We start from the raw sequence: 14,198 nt of genomic DNA, 5'->3' as shown, positions 1-14,198 counted from the left end.
GACACTAACGTGGCGGAGCACAGGGCGGTTCTCCTCACCATCTGTGGGACGAAAATATACAGCCTCATCAAGAATCTGCTCACACCGACAAAACCAAAGGAGAAGGAATATTCAGCGTTGTGCACACTGGTTTGGGACTACCTAAAGCCGAAGGAGAGTATCCTCATGGCCAGATATCGTTTTTACACGCACCATCGCTCCGGGGACCAGGACCTGGCGGATTTTTTCACCGACCTGAGACAGCTCGCGGGACTTTGCTATTTTGGAGCTGCGTTGGGGCAAATGCTGTCGGACTTTTACGTGCTGGGCATCAGCCACGAGGTCATTCTTCGAAAGCTGCTGGCTGCTGAAACCCGAGACCTGAGCAGGGCCCTCGCGATCGCCCAGGCATGCATGGCCACGGACGATAACACCAAACAGATATCTTCTCAACATCGAAGCTCATCGGCAAGTACTGTGCATAAAATGATGTCGCTAGCAGGCCGAAATGCATATGGCAGGGTCGAAACGTCTGTGGCTGCAAGACCTGTGATGACTCAGAGTCCGCCATCGGGGATCGATGTGAATCTATTAGCACCGTGTTGGTGCTGCGGGGATAATCCTCGGGCCCATCAATATCGATTCAAGCACTACGTGTGCAAAGGCTGCACCACGATGGGGTACCTCCAGTGAATGTGCAAACGTGCTGTGACATACCACGTGGCAGAGGATGATCGATCCGGCACGGATCATGCAGCACAGGCAACTCAACCCGAGGAACAAGGACTCCCAGGTGCCGGTGGGGATGTTGCATTTTATCAGGGAGGCTTTGAGGGTGTGCCCGAAACGTTTCTTCTGCCCACCTGGGGCTCGCTTACCGTATCGGAGTTCTGATTGGAGCGTTTGCTTAGCGAGTCTCGTGTTGGGCATGTGGACAATGTGGCAAGCCCAACGGAGCTGGTCGAGTGTGGTCAGTGCTTCAATGCTGGGGATGTTGTCTGATCGAGAACACTGATGGTGGTGCGTCTGTCCTCCCAGGGGATTTGCAGGATCTTGCGGAGACAGCCCTGGTGGTATTTCTCCAGTGATTTGAGATGTCTGCTGTATATAGTCCATGTCTCGGTTCCATACCGCGGGGCAGTTATCACCACCGCCATGCACACCATAAGCTTGGTGCCAGATTTGAGGTCCTGGTCTTCAAACACTCTCCTCCTCAGGTGATCGAAGGCTGTGCTGGCACACTGGAGGCGGTGTTGAACCTCGTCTTCGATGTCTGCCCTTGTTGATAGTAGGTTCCCGAGGCGTGGAAAATGGTCCACGCTTTCGAAGGCCACACTTACAGCCTTCTTAAATATAGCACCCTCATTCTATTCTCTTGAAACAAGTTCCTGAATTCTCGGCTAGCTGTGTAGGTTAGAGCTGTGGTTTTATCCTGTGATAGATTCTATCATTGTGTTTCCGAAGTGTAGTAGTTATCACATTCGCCTCACACACGAAAGGTCCCCGGTCCGAAACCGGGCGGAAAGATCTTGAAAACTTGAAAATGGGCCGAATAGCTGACTCCTGTTCCTAACTCTTACGTTCTTTTGATCTCTTGACCTTTCACAGGAGAACAAACTCTTCTCTGAACATGCATGATAAAGCTCCAGAAAATATTTCCGTCCGAGGTGCTTTCGCGTGTGAGGCGAACGTGTTAACCGTTACACTTCGGAAACATCTCCCCTTTCAGCACCAGATTACCAAAATTAAACCCAATGAGATCGGGATAAAAGTTCCTCACATGCTCAGGGCAAAATATCTGATTGATGGTCCACAAAAGAATGAACAAACTTCAGCACGAGGTCAGAGGGAAATGTTAAGCGAGCACGTGGACTGCTGAATTGCACTTTTAAGGAGTTGGTGATGACAAAACAAATGGGTTCCGCTCAAAGATCAGAAAAGTCACAAGTGGGATTCGAACCCTCACCTCAGAGAAAACTGCAATTTGAACACAGCAGCTTAGACCGCTCGGCCATCCAGACTATGCAGTGCTTTGTGTGGCCACCTGCAGGTTGATTTTGAACTTTTGTGTCATGTCACATGAAATAAATAAGGGCAGCAGGCGTATCTCTGACTGATACCGGGGAAACAGTGAGACAGACATTACAGCAAGGTTCTGGTTATTGTCAAACAGCAACTGAAATATTAATTCTGGAAGAAAAATATCCAAAAAAAACACTGACCTAACGTGATTTGAAAACGCAACCTTCTAATTTGGAATCAGACACACTACCGTTGCACCATGACACCTACACAGTGAGCTGGAGATGTTCGTCTGTATGAAGGTTCTGCAATACAAGGGGCTTTAACATCCCCGCCCATTCCCACCAGGTATCACAAAGAGCGCTCACCGGACAGTGACCGAATGGTTTGCTCGAAAACCTTTCTCTTGCTTTCACGGGAAACCATCATTAATTAACCCCTCACCTTCTTTTGCACAATGAAACAAATGCTAACTCAGGGACATTCCATACTTCAATCATTTGGCCTGTGCTTTACATCTTAACTCGAAAGCCATATCCCATTTTACTCACTATATTTTAGCTTTCTGGTTCAAAGTCTTCAGGGATCTGGGGCAACTTTTATCAAATTTAGCAGCACCGGTTTTTCCTATCATGCACACAAAATAAAATCAGTCGTGAAGATAAAATCCCACCGTGCGTATTTTCAGATTCAATGCTGTCGGATTTCAAATAAAGTGAAAGAATTCTACAGTGAAAAGATTTGCAAGTGTTACTTGTATTTGTGTCTTTAATTAAACTTTGTGGCGTCTGACTCCCGTTCATGCCACTGTTGAATAAGAAAGGAGGGTTTGACGATGACCAGCTCATTCTTTTTGTTCAATGGTTTCTCACCCTTTGATGGGCTGCAGTACAGCGGATATCACGTTGGCCTCACACGCAAAAGGTCCCCGGTGGATTCGTTTTCTCTCAGTCAAAGTTATCTATTTTTTGAAGTGAAATAAAGTGCAATTAAGGAATAAGGGAGCCCTTTTACCAGGAGAATAAATAGCAAATGCTGGAAATCTCAGCAGGTCAGGCAGCATTTGCCAGGAGACGAAACACGTGATTAAACCAGGGACTTTTCCCGTGTAAAGCAAACGTGATAACCACTACACTACAGAAACCTCTGGTACAATAACCCCAACAGAGGGGAGGTGACCAGTGAGCTTCCTCTGTGCTGATCGGCATTGTGTGTCGGCTCACCTGAAACAACTTCTGTCCCACACTGAAAGTTCTCAATCCTTCTCCTCCGCTGCCCTTTACAGAAATGTCAGGGATCACCCAGCCACCGTGTTCACTTCCACATCCTCACAATGGGGCCACAGAGGCTCCTACCTTTCTATCCGCGATCAGCGAACTCACCCAGTTTACAAAATTAAACCCGAATACGTGCCCGGCAAAGGGCAGGAGAAGCCAAATAGTCTGTAAACTCGGTCTATCACAGAAAGCATTTGTATTCATGGTGGTTACAGCAATTATTAATCGTCTCAAAGAACTCAATTATTTTTATGCGATGAATTGATTGAGGATTGAAAGCAGGTTGGTCCGCCGAGTCTTAACCGCTCAACCACCAGTGAACAGTTACGATACATGTCGATATATTTATATATATTTATATGTGAACCTGAATTTCAACGGCTACCTACTTAGACCTCGTGCTGCCCACGGTAGTGTGTCTAACTTTGAGTGAGATAACTTGTTCTACAGTGACACACATTTCATCTTTTGCTCCCTTTTAAACACTAGAAACTGTGACACGGGAATAAATAGAGAAACCAAAGCACAGGGTTATAGACAACAGGAAGAGAGAACGGGAAAGATATTGTCCCCACCCAGAAGTAATGCAGAAACGCCTTTTCTGTGCTCGGGGTGACCGCCCACAGCCTGGATACACTAACGTCCCAACAGCTCATTGACTGTCGGTGTTGGACAGTGCGGTGCTTCAGAAGACAGGTCGTAAAAGCAAAGTCACTGATTCCATCTCATGTGCTCCTCCGATCAAGAATAGCAACACACTAAAAATGTTTCAATAATGGTTACACCTTATCTCCACATTTATCGAACAGTTGGCTCGTTGGTCTAGGGGTATGATTCTCGCTTCGGGGTTATTGCTTGAAATTTGCGAGAGGTCCCGGGTTCACATACCAGACAAGCCCTCGGTTTAGCCAAGCATTTTGAAATTGCATCAAACTTTTGCAAAGAAGGACTTGCATTTCTGCAACAGCTTTCAGGAACTCATGACGCCCCAAAGCGCTTTGCATCCGTTGAGTTATGTTTGAAGTGTTGTCGTGTGGGGAAAGATGTGCCCATATCACCCCACACGAACCGCAACTCTTTGCGAAGGAGTTTGGTGCAAAAAATCAGGTGCCTCAGGGACTTGTACTTTCTATGAATGAGTTCTGCTTGTACCTGCGTTCAAGCTTGTAACAGTAACTGTGCTTCCATCTCACGGGAGCAGCGTGTAGCGGTTAGTGAGAAGGTGACCAGGTTGATGTGCGCCGCTTTCAATCTTTTAAATTTCACCAAACAAAGAAACGGTGAATCCAACTGTCCCTGTAAGCGACGGATAGAAGGGATCGGTGCTCCAAACAGAGCTGGAACACACGCAGTGCAGGAATAGGGTCCGCAACATTAAATGTCAGAGTTATTAAGCAGACAATAATTAAACATACACTTAATAGTACTTACACCCAAACTTTGCGAATGTTAGCCGAATAACTCAAACACGTTACAGTTCCAAGCTCGGTGTACACATTGATCAAACATTAATCGGATTCTAAACTATCTGTTCCAAATGCCACATTTTATATATTTTCCTTACCCCTGCTTCGTGAAATTGAAACTTTTAATAGCATTACCTAACACAACTGCCCAACTTCTGATGGAAGGTCATTAACCTGAAACGTTAACACTGTTTCTCTCTCCACAGATGCTGCTTGGCCTGCTCAGTGTTTCCAGTAATTACTCTTTTTAGTCTCCAAACTTATCATCAGAGTATCACTTCCCTTGTCATCTAACTACACTCCTTCCTGATATGTAGCCTTGTCCTACAAACCAGGCTCCTTTCTGATGATTCAGGCATTCATTGGAATTATAACTTCTTAACGATAACAATTATGTGAAGTATGTAACTATGTCATACTTGCCAACAGAGGGCGTGACTGTTGGAGTCCGAATGGACACCTGCCCACACCTGCAGGGCCAGTATAAAAGGTTGGCTGCCATGTTGTTCAGGCACTCTGGAGTTGTAATAAAGAAGACTAAGATCACACTAAGTTTAGCTCACAGTACTCAGCCTCCTGGTGTTCTACTTTTCACAACAATTGGCGACGATTAACAGAATACAAACCTTCACACAACCATGGCTGCTGTTGGAATATTAGAGAGATTCATAGAGAGTGAAATAAATGAGGGCAGCAGGCGGATCTCTGCCTGACACCGGGCAAACAGGGAGACAGACCTTGGAGCAAAGGGATATGGATGGAGTCGGCAAAACTTGAGGCATTAGATTCAGGAGAGTTGCGGGGCGTGGAAATTCGGGAGTTTAATGACTTTGAAAGGAACATTTTTTTTTGTGCCGTTTTGTTCAGAGAAATGGTTGTGAAAGGAATTTTTTGCAGGAAGGGATGCAGCATTTCACCTTTTGCCTTAGCACTTGTTTCTGGGTGTCAGGATCACATTTCGTTTCAATGTTATTCTTCCAGAATTAATATTTCATTTGCTGTTTGACAATAACCAGACCCTTGCTCCAAGGTCTGTCTCACTCTTTCCCCGATGTCAGGCAGAGAACCGCCTGTTGCCCTGATTTATTTCATGTGACAGGACACAAAAGTTCAAAATCAACCTGCAGGTGGCGACACAGCACTGAATAGTAATGATGGCCGAGTGGTCCAAGGTGATGTGTTCAGGTCACTATAGATAGTGTTCGAATCCTATTGCAGACATTTCTTATATTGAATCATGAGGCAGAACCCATTTGCTTTGTCAACAACAACTGCTTAAAAGTGCGATTCAGCAGTCCACCTGCTCGTTGAACATTTCATTCTGACCTGGTGCTGAAATTTGTTCATTCTTTTGTAGAACGACAATTATTTATTTTGCCCTGAGCATGTGAGGAACTTTTCTCCCGATCTCATTGGGTTTAATTTTGTTAATCTGGTGCTGAAAGCGGAGATGTTTCCGCAGTGTAATGGTTAACACCTTCTAGTTTTTTGAGTTCATGCTCAACTTTCTCCTTGAGTGCATATGGTACGGAACGGGGCTTGTCATAAAGCAATCTAGCGTCCTTCTGTACCCTGACACTCGCCATGAAGCCTTGGATCGGACTGTCCGTTTCGCAGAACACCTTTGGATACTTCTTGACAACCTCATCCGTTGATGAAAATCTCGCTTCCACACAGAAAATCTGACTACAATCCAGCTTCATTGAGCTTAATCAATTTCTTCCTTGTAAGGCAGACTTGTCTGTTTTCACTACTATTCGAGGCAAGTTCTGAAATTAATCTTTATATTTCACCGATTGGTACAGTGATATGACCAACCACAGGAATTTACTCTCCCGAGTAGCCTGGCAGCTCTATCTTGGGTTTCTCCAGTTGGAAATCACGAAATTTGTCGCGGTACAGTGACTCCGGTATTACACTCACGGATGCACCCGTGTCAATTTCCATTGGTATCTTGAAACCAGCAACATCTATGTGGATTTAAATGCTTTACGAATCACTGTCCGTTAAACTCGTGCTCCTGATGATGTGTAACTCTAACATCTCCTCGTCCTGATGTTGGTCTTCCATACTATGAAGTCTCTTGGGATTTCGACTCAGAGCTTTGAACGCTGGACTCATCGCTTTAACAACAGGTTTACCCTTCGGGCGGCATGCCTTCGTAAGATGCCCAGTCTTTCTGTCGAAGAAACACTCTGTCTTCACGTGTGGACAACTTTGAGCAATGTGTTGTCCCAGGCACCTACAGCATGACTTCGACGCTCTTGTAGAATTTTCAGTTTCTGAGGCTTTGGACTCCCTTGTAATACCTTCAAATGCTATGATAATGACTCCACGAGACAATGTGTCGTTCTTTAACTGCAGTGACCTGAGTCCTTTATTGATAACCTTTATTGGTGGCCTGCCTTTTATACTAGGCCAGGCACACCTGTGCAGGTAAGCTACAAGTCTCCCACTGCAGTGCCCTCTGGTGGCACACCTTGTAATAGTACAAGCTGTAACCATGCAGAACACATGACAGGTGTCACTGTGGAACCGTTTCTCTCACTCAAAGTTAGACGCACTAGCGTGGGCGCCACGAGGTCTAGGTAGGTAGCCATTGACCTTCAGGTTCATATATAAATATATATAAATATATCGACATGCATCGTAACTATTCCCTGGTGGTCGAGGGGTTAAGACCCGGGTCACTAACCTGGTTTGACATGTATCGTAGCTGTTCCCTGGTGGTCGAGGGGTTAAGACCCGGCGCACGAACCTGGTTTAAATCCTCGATCAATTCATCGCATACAAATAATTGAGGTCTGTGAGACGATTAATAATTGCTGTAATCACCATGAATACCAATACATTCTGTGATAGACCGAGCTTGCAGACTATCTGGCTTCTCCTGCACTTGGCCGGTCACGTGTTTGGGGTTTAATTTTTTAAACTGGGTGAGTTCGCTGATCGCGGGGAGATGGTAGGAGCTTCTGTGGCCCCACTGTGAGGATGTGGAAGTGAACACGGTGGCTGGGTGATCCGTGACATTTCTGTGAAGGGCAGCGGAGGAGAAGGATTGAGAACATTCAGTATGGGACAGAAGTTGTTTCAGGTGAGCCAACACATTCCCGATCAGCACAGAGGGAGCTCACTGGTCAGCTCCTCGCTGTGGGGGCTGTTGTACAAGAGGTTTCTGTAGTGTAGTGGTTATCACGTTTGCTTTACAGGTGCAAAGTCCCTGGTTCAATCCCAGGCAGAAACATTGTATTTAAACTTGCTGTGGATGAACAATCGGAGGCGAGTTTAGTCTCTCTGCAAATGTTGCCTGGCCTGCAGAGATTTCCAGCATTTGCTATTTTTATTTGCTATTAATTCTCCTGGCAAAAGGGCTCCCTTATTCATTATTTGCTCTTTATTTCACCAATAAATCGATAACTTTGAGTGAGAGAAAATGGATCCACCGGAGACCTTTTGCGTGTGAGGACAACGTGATATCCGCTACACTGCAGCCCATCAAAAGGCGAGAAACCACTGAATATAAAGGATGAGCTGACAAATATCAGGGGCAGTGCAGTCTGGTCAATGTCAAACCCTCCTTTCTTATTCAGCAGTGGCATGAACGGGAGTCAGACGCCACAAAGTTTAATTAAAGACACAAATACAAGTAACACTTGCAAATCTTTTCAGTGTAAAATTCTTTCACTTTATTTGAAATGCTGCTGCGTTGAATCTGAAAATACACACGGTGGGATTTTATCTTCACTACTGATTGTATTTTGTGTGCACGGTAGGAATAATCGGTGCTGATAAATTTGATAAAAGTTGCCCCAGATTCGTGGTGTCATCGGCAATGAACACTTTCAACCAGAAAGCTAAAATACATTGAGTAAAATGGGTTAACATGCAAAAGAACATAAGATCATGAGAAATAGGAGCAGGAGTGGGCCTTACGGCCCCTCGAGCCTGCTCCACCATTTAACACAATCATGCCTGATTTGATAATGGACTCAGGTCCATTTCCCTGCCCGCTCCCCAAAGCACAGGCCAAATGATTGAAGTATGGAGTGTCCCTGGTTAGCATTTGTTTGATTGTGTAAAGAAGGTGAGAGGTTAATTAATGATGGTTTCCCGTGAAAGCAAGAGAAAAGTTTTCGAACAAACCATCCGGTGACTGTCAGCTGAGCGCTGCTTTTGATACCTGGTGGGAATGGTCAGGGATTTTAAAGTCCCTTGTATTGCAGAACCTTCATATAGATGAACATCTCCAGCTCACTGTGTAGGCCTCGTGGTGCAACGGTAGTGTGTCTGACTCCAGATCAACAGGTTGTGTGTTGAAATCATGTTGGGGTATTGCTCTTTTGGATATTGTTCTTCCAGAATTAATATTTCCTTTGCTGTTTGGCAATAACCAGACCTTTGCTCCAAGGTCTGTCTCACTGTTTCCCCGGTGTCAGGCAGAGATACGCCTGCAGCCCTCATTTATTTCATGTGACAGGACACAAAAGTTCAAAATCAACCTGCAGGTGGCCACACACAGCGCTGAATAGTCAGGATGGCCGGGCGGTCGAAGGTGCTGTGTTCAGGTCACTGTCTCCTCAACACGTGTGTTCAGCTTGAATTCCAATTCTAACAATAATTATCATCAAACGGAACACATTTGTTTGTCACCATAGCCAACTCCTTCAAAGTGGGATTCAGCTGTTCAGCTGCTCGCTTCACATTTCCGTCTGACCTGGTGCTGGAGTTTGTTAAAGAGAGTCAGTGGAGAAGATTCAACCTTTCACCTTATTCCTGAGCACCACCTTCATACCTCAGGCCAGAAAGTCTCAAGCTGTACATTCCTGATCCTAACCACTCGCTGCTAAATGGCCAGCTCCTGTTCCGATGTGTAAAGTCTGGGAAACACGAGATCAATTCCTAACACACTCACAGCCTTCCAAAATATAGCACCCTCATTCCATTCTCGTAAAACCAGCTCCTGAAGTATCGGCCAGCTGTGTAGGTTAAAGCGCTGATTATGTTCCTCGCATTGTGTCAATTGCAGTGTTTACGTAGTGTAGTGGTTATCACATTCGCTTAACACGTGAAAAGTCCCCGTATCGCAACCGGCCGTGATCATTGATCAATTCAAGATTAGAAAAAATGAAATAATTGACATTAATGGTTCAATATTGACAAAGTTGTTTTTTGTTTCTGCTTAATGATTAAAAATAATAAACACCAGAAGTGGCATTTGGATCCTTGTCTTCAAGATAGATTTTGAACTGAACATAGCACCTTCGACCGCTCGGCCATCCTGGCGACTCACTGCTGTGTGTGGCCACCTGCAGATTGATTTGAAATGTTGTGTCCTGTGGCATGAAATAATTGAGGGCAGCAGTTGTATCTCTGCCTGACACCGGGGAAACAGTGAGACAGACCTTGGAGCAAGGGTCTGGTTATTGTCAAACAGCAAATGAAATGTTAATTCTGGTAGAAAAATATCCAAAAAAACACTGCCCCTAACGTGATTTGAATACGCAACCTTCTGATCAAGAGTCAGACACACTACCGCTGCACCATGAGACCTACACAGTGAGCTGGAGATTTTTGTCTATATGAAGGTTCTGCAATACAAGGGGCTTGAAAATCCCCGTTCATTCCCACCAGGTATCACAAACAGCGCTCACCGGACAGTCACCGTATGGTTTATTCGAAAACTTTTCTCTTGCTTTCACTGTAAACCATCATTAATTAACCTCTCACCTACTTTTGCACAATCAAACAAATGCTAACTCAGGTACATTCCATGCTTCAATCATTTGGCCTGTGCTTTGCATCTCAACTCGAAAACCATATCCCATTTTACTCACTGTATTTTAGCTTTCTGGTTCAAAGTCTTCAGGGATCTGGGGAAACCTTTATCAAATTTAGCTGCACCGGTTTTTCTTATCGTGCACACAAAATAAAATCAGTAGTGAAGATAAAATCCCACCGTGCGTATTTTCAGATTCAATGCTGTCGGATTTCAAATAAAGTGAAAGAATTTTACACTGAAAAGATTTGCAAGTGTTACTTGTATTTTTGTCTTTAATTAAACTTTGTGGCGTCTGACTCCCGTTCATGCCACTGCTGAATAAGAAAGGAGGGTTTCACGTTGACCAGCTCATCCTTTATATTCAGTGGTTTCTCACTTTTTGATGGGCTGCAGTGCAGCGGATATCACGTTGGCCTCACACGCAAAAGGTCCCCGGTTGGTCCGTTTTCTCTCAGTCAAAGTTATCTATTTATTGAAGTGAAATGAAGTGCAATTAAGGAATAATGGTGCCCAGGAGAAAAATAGCAAATGCTGGAAATCTCAGCAGGTCAGGCAGCATTTGCCAGGAGACTAAACTCGGGATTGAATCAGGGACCTTCCCAGTGTAAAGCAAACGTGATAACGACTACACTACAGAAACCTCAGGTACAATAACCCCAACAGAGGGGAGGTGACCAGTGAGCTCCGTCTGTGCTGATCGGCATTGTGTGTTGGCTCACCTAAAACAACTTCTGTCCTGCATTGAATGTTCTCAATCCTTCTCCTCCTCTGCCCTTTACAGAAATGTCAGGGATCACCCAGCCACAGTGTTCACTTCCACATCCTCACAGTGGGGCCACAGAGGCTCCGACCTTTCTATCCGCGATCAGCGAACTCACCCAGTTTACAAAATTAAACCCGGAATACATGCCCGGAAATGGACAGGAGAAGTCAGATAGTCTGTAAGCTCGGTCTATCACAGAAATATTGGTATTCATGGTGGTTACAGCAATTATTAATCGTCTCACAGACCTCAATTATTTTTATGCGATGAATTGATCGAGGATTGAAAGCAGGTTAGTCCGCCGGGTCTTAACCGCTCGACCAACAGGGAACTGTTACGATACATGTCGATATATTTATATATATTTATATGTGACCCTGAATATCAACGGCTACCTACCTAGACCTCGTGCTGCCCACGGTAGTGTGTCTAACTTTGAGAGGGAGAAATTGTTCCACAGTGTGACCCATTTCATCTTTTGTGCCCTTTTAATCACTAGAAACCGAGACAGGGGAATAAATAGAGAAACCAAAGCACAGGGTTATAGACAAGAGGAAGAGAGAAGGGGAAAGATACTGTCCCCATCCAGAACTAATGCAGAAACCCCTCTGCTGTGCTCGTGGTGACCACCCACAGCCTGGATACACTAACGTCCCAACAGCTCATTGACTTTCGGAGTTGGATCGTGCGGTGCTTCAGAAGACAGGTCGAAAAAGCAAAGTCACTGATTCCATCTCATGTGCTCCTCCGATCAAGAATAGCAACACACTAAAAATGTTTCAATAATGGTTGCACCTCATCGCCAGGTTCACTAAGCAGTTGGCTCGTTGGTCTAGGGGTATGATTCTCGCTTCGGGGTTATTGCTTGAAATTTGCGAGAGGTCCCGCGTTCAAATCCCGGACGAGCCCTCAGTTTACCCAAGAATTTTGAAATTGCATCAAACTTTTGCAAAGAAGGACTTGCATTTCTGCAACACCTTTCAGGAACTCATGACGCCCCAAAGCGCTTTGCATCCGTTGAGTTATGTTTGAAGTGTTGTCGTGTGGGGAAAGATATGCCCATATCACCCCACACGAACCGCAACTCTTTGCGAAGGAGTTTGGTGCAAAAAATCAGGTGCCTCAGGGACTTGGACTTTCTATGAATGAGTTCTGCTTGCACCTGCGTTCAAGCTTGTAACAGTAACTGTGCTTCCATCTCACGGGAGCAGCGTGTAGCGGTTAGTGAGAAGGTGACCAGGTTGATGTACGCTGCTTTCAATCTTTTAAATTTCACCAAACAAAGAAACGGTGAATCCAACTGTCCCTGTAAGCGACGGATAGAAGGGATCGGTGCTCCAAACAGAGCTGGAACACACGCAGTGCAGGAATAGGGTCCGCAACATTAAATGTCAGAGTTATTAAGCAGACAATAATTAAACATACACTTAATAGTACTAACACCCAAACTTTGCGAATGTTAGCCGAATAAATCAAACACGTTACAGTTCCAAGCTCGGTGTACACATTGATCAAACATTAATCGGATTCTAAACTATCTGTTCCAAATGCCACATTTTATATATTTTCCTTACCCCTGCTTCGTGAAATTGAAACTTTTAATAGTATTACCTAACACAACTGCCCAACTTCTGATGGAAGGTCATTAACCTGAAACGTTAACACTGTTTCTCTCTCCACAGATGCTGCTTGGCCTGCTCAGTGTTTCCAGTATTTACTCTTTTTAGTCTCCAAACTTATCATCAGAGTATCACTTCCCTCGTCATCTAAATACGCTCCTTCCTGATATGTAGCCTTGTCCTACAAACCAGGCTCCTATCTGATGATTCAGGCATTCATTGGGATTATAACGTCGAAACGATTACAATTATGTGAAGTATGGAACGATGTCAGACTTGCCAACAGAGGGCGTGACTGTTGGAGTCCGAATGGTCACCTGCCCACACCTGCAGGGCCAGTATAAAAGGTTGGCTGCCATGTTGTTCAGGCACTCTGGAGTTGTAATAAAGAAGACTAAGATCACACTAAGTTTAGCTCACAGTACTCAGCCTCCTGGTGTTCTACTTTTCACAACAATTGGCGACGATTAACAGAATACAAACCTTCACACAACCATGGCTGCTGTTGGAATATTAGAGAGATTCATAGAGAGTGAAATAAATGAGGGCAGCAGGCGGATCTCTGCCTGACACCGGGGAAACAGGGAGACAGACCTTGGAGCAAAGGGATATGGATGGAGTCGGCAAAACTTGAGGCATCTGATTCAGGAGAGTTGCGGGGCGTGGAAATTCGGGAGTTTAATGACTTTGAAAGGAACATTTTTTTTTGTGCCGTTTTGTTCAGAGAAATGTTTGTGAAAGGAACTTTTTGCAGGAAGGGATGCAGCATTTCACCTTTTGCCTTAGCACTTGTTTCTGGGTGTCAGGATCACATTTCGTTTCAATGTTATTCTTCCAGAATTAATATTTCATTTGCTGTTTGACAATAACCAGACCCTTGCTCCAAGGTCTGTCTCACTCTTTCCCCGATGTCAGGCAGAGAACCTCCTGTTGCCCTGATTGATTTCATGTGACAGGACACAAAAGTTCAAAATCAACCTGCAGGTGGCGACACAGCACTGAATAGTAATGATGGCCGAGTGGTCCAAGGTGATGTGTTCAGGTCACTATAGATGGTGTTCGAATCGTATTGCAGACATTTCTTATATTGAATCATGAGGCAGAAACCATTTGCTTTGTCACCACCAACTCCTTAAAAGTGCGATTCAGCAGTCCACCTGCTCGTTGAACATTTCATTCTGACCTGGTGCTGAAATTTGTTCATTCTTTTGTAGAACGACAATTAATTATTTTGCCCTGAGCATGTGAGGAACTTTTCTCCCGATCTCATTGGGTTTAATTTTGTTAATCTGG

At 44.8% G+C, this 14,198-nt stretch overlaps 1 non-coding gene across 1 annotated transcript; it reads left to right on the top strand.

Annotated features, from left to right (window-relative positions):
- The first annotated feature begins 7,915 nt into the window (after nt 1–7,915).
- Nucleotides 7,916–7,988, top strand: trnav-uac (transfer RNA valine (anticodon UAC)). Its single transcript has one exon. It is a non-coding gene; the product is annotated as a tRNA-Val (tRNA).
- Nucleotides 7,989–14,198: the final 6,210 nt, after the last annotated feature.

This window comes from Pristiophorus japonicus, unplaced genomic scaffold (genome assembly GCF_044704955.1).
Source record: "Pristiophorus japonicus isolate sPriJap1 unplaced genomic scaffold, sPriJap1.hap1 HAP1_SCAFFOLD_70, whole genome shotgun sequence".
In the NCBI taxonomy this organism is placed as follows: Eukaryota; Metazoa; Chordata; class Chondrichthyes; family Pristiophoridae; genus Pristiophorus; species Pristiophorus japonicus.
The sequence above is the reverse complement of the archived record's forward strand: the minus strand, read 5'-3'. Positions and strand labels throughout refer to the sequence as shown.